Source organism: Haliaeetus leucocephalus, unplaced genomic scaffold (genome assembly GCF_000737465.1).
Source record: "Haliaeetus leucocephalus isolate CR32 unplaced genomic scaffold, Haliaeetus_leucocephalus-4.0 Scaffold741, whole genome shotgun sequence".
NCBI lineage: Eukaryota > Metazoa > Chordata > Aves > Accipitriformes > Accipitridae > Haliaeetus > Haliaeetus leucocephalus.
The window spans coordinates 3,392,978-3,396,231 of NW_010973177.1; positions in this window are offsets into that span (position 1 = coordinate 3,392,978).

A 3,254-nucleotide genomic window follows, 5' to 3' on the forward strand; every position below is an offset into this window, starting at 1 on the left:
CCCCCCCCCCCCCCCCCGCCGCAAGGCCCCCACTCCGCTCGCGGGCTGCCCGAGTACTGCCTGAAGCGGGCCGGCGCTGAGGCGGGCCGTGGTGGAGCCGGGCAGGCGCGGTGGAGGGCAGCCCGCGTGGGGATCGGGGTCCTGGCAGCGACGCGAGGTGGGGAGGGAGCGCCGGCCCCGGGGCGGTCAGTGAGGGAGGCGGCGGGGTCCGGGCCGGGCCTCGGTTCGTCTGGAAGGGAATTTGAAAGGAGGAATTAAAAGCTGTGAGGCAAAACCGCCCGTGAGCGCGGCGGCGGTGGGCCTGGCCGTCGGGGACGGGTGTTGGAGGCGTTTCCCTCAGCAGCACCGAGGGGTGAAGCGTCTGTGCGTGCAGCGGGTTGGCCCACGCGTGGCTGTATCTTCAGCCGTGGCCCAGCACTTCAGTACGTGCACCGGGCCCGATGAAGCTTAAGTTACACCTTATGAAAAGTCTATAAGTACTGCTTTTAAGTCAGTGGTATGTAGGCGTGGCAGCAAGGTGAAGCTGCCTGGCTCAGCAGCACATCGCGCAGCTGAAGAAATGCTGTCCTGACGCGGTCTCAACCAAAGCAAGTTTGCCCCTGACAAAATCGGAGAGGCTGACCCTGAACTGGCCGAAAACTAGCCGTCTTGCTTAGCTGGCTTACCTTGGTAAAAATGTGGGAAAGCTGGCTTAATTTGGTAAAAATGTAGGACACCAAGCCGCCCAGAGAAAGCTGATTTGTGTGAAAATCAGGTTTGCATTGATCTATGCAGAGCCAGTGCAAGTTGGGTGGGCTTTGGCTGTAGATTGATAATTGCCTTAAGCTGATCTAATGCTGGTGTCCAGCCAAATGGAGGATCTGTCTCCTGTCGCTTCCCTTTTGCTGCTGGCAATGCTCTGTGACCATGTAATGGGCCAGAGCAAGGAACTAATTTTTTTTTCTTTTTTTTTTTTTTTTCCCCTGGGTTTGGTTTTTAGCCAGATCAGAACATATATCAGCACAAAAAGGATGCTGCAGGAACTTGCAGCTGGGGGTGGAGAACAAACTTCCCCCCTTTGGATGGTCGCCCACCGTTAGATCTGAAACCATTTGTCAGGCTCTGCCCCAGTCCTTCTGTGAGTGAGGAGGAAAGTATTTTAGTTTTTACTTGTTTTGACTTGCTTTGTGGTTGTAAAGTTCTGACTGATCTAGCCCTTTCTTGCTTCGGAGATGCCTTTCATGTGGCCTTTTAAAGTACTGTTTGTTGTTGGGGGAAATGTTTTAATAAATTGAAAATGGAAATTGGAGACTATTGGACATCTAGACATGATCAAAATAACTGTTTTAGCTAATTAGTCATTACTGTGGACCGCACAGCTGCCTTTGCACATACAGACATATGCTCAAGACAAATTCAGATCTGTCTGCCACAGAAAAAACAGCTTCTACTAAGGAATTTGTTAAGTCTTCACAACGTAGAACCAGCAACACAGTGGGAAGTTCTCAAAAAGGGACTGAACTACTGGATGTTTTATTACAAAGTTTTATTTTAATAATAATCTTTCGAATCTCATTTTGGAAATTGGTGACAATGCCCCTTTGTTCATGTTCTGCTCAAACTGTGTTGTCTGTGGTCTGTTTCTGTCTTACCAGGTTAGTCTAATACTCACTGGGTGGTTGGAAAGGACATGTCTTCTGGTAACTTTTGAGACACAAGGGAAATTGCACCTATACACAATCAGATAAATTGTGAACTGAAGCTTTCCTGGTGATCATCTTCAGGGTATGCTTCAGACAATGGTTATTTTATATCATGTGTAATGGTCAGGATTGCTTGTAAAAATAAAACCTGAATGAAAAATGTCTCGGTTTTTCTTCCATGTCTTTGCCTGCAAATTTTAAAAATGGTGACTCTAATGAGAGTTAAGAACAAAGCTTTTAGTTATTTTACCTGTAGGATATTTCACTTTCTTAAAATCCATTCTGACTGGAAAACATACTAAACTTCCTAAGAAATATTATGTGCTCTAACTTTTGAATGTTCTTCTATAGTTCTGTATCAAGTCCTGTAACGCTGCTGAGAAAACAGTAAACGGGCACAGGCCAAGTGTGAGATACCAGCGTGTGCTCTGCCCTGCAGGGAGTTCATTGCTGAAGGAGCGGGAAGCGGTGGGGTGTTTTCACAAACCTGTCTGTGTTTAGTGACAAGTCTCAGTGTAACTCAGTACAAGGCACTCTGGGTGCACAAATAGCCGTGTCCTGGAGCCACACACAGGAATACACAGAGCAAAGCTCGAAAGATGCATCCAGAAAGAAGTGTTATTACGGAAATTTTACCTTTTTTTAGTTTGCCTACCTCTGCTGTAATTCGTGCTTTGCTTGGTAGCAGTGGCTACAGCAGATGTGGAGGGAGTTGATGGGTCCCAGATCCTGTTTTCTTATCATCCAGCTAATGACCTTGCCCTGCAGCCAGCACTTTCTTGTGTGAGTGATAATGTATTTTATTTGCTTGCATGGTCCCTACGACCTTGAATAAGGAGATAATATAAACGATATGATGTCATCCGCTCCTCTCTGGGCTGCAGAGGTAGCACATGAGTTTTTTCCTGTAGGTGTCACCGTTATGCCATGTAGAAACACAGCTTAAACTCTACAGATGAAGGGCAGGGCATTGGATGCTCAGTTCAGTTTGGTTACAGCACCGGGGTCTTCTTCAGAAACATTTTACATCCCTTGGGTTGTATTTCTCAGATGCCCTCTTATATTTTTCCCAGATTAGATCTGGAAAAATCCCTCTGGTTTCTTTAATAAACATGTAGATTTCAGAGGATTTTCAGGTTGAATTTCTACCAAGACACTAGGAAAATGTATGTGAAGGCTGTGATAAGCAGTAGATATTAACTGGGTTTAAGTGACTGCTGTTGGAGCATGACTTGTCCCACTCAGTCTTGCAAATATCACGCTATGGTGGGATCATAGTAATCCAGAACTTGCAAGCCTATGCCATTTCCTCAGCCAGCATGGGGGCAGCGCCTGGTCCTGATGCAGGCAGTTTTGAGGGAAAGTATTTGGCTTTTCAAATTATTCTTTATTTTGACAGAAGGTCAAAGAGCACGTGCCCCGCTCAAATGCCTCGTTGTATATAGGAATTATATACGCTTGCGTGAATGATCATCATTTCTTTGTAACAGCAAGGAGAATTAATCCAGCTGGCAGTGTAGTCCCAGAGTGTTTGATTCAGTAAGTGTATGGTGGCATCATGTATTGATGTCC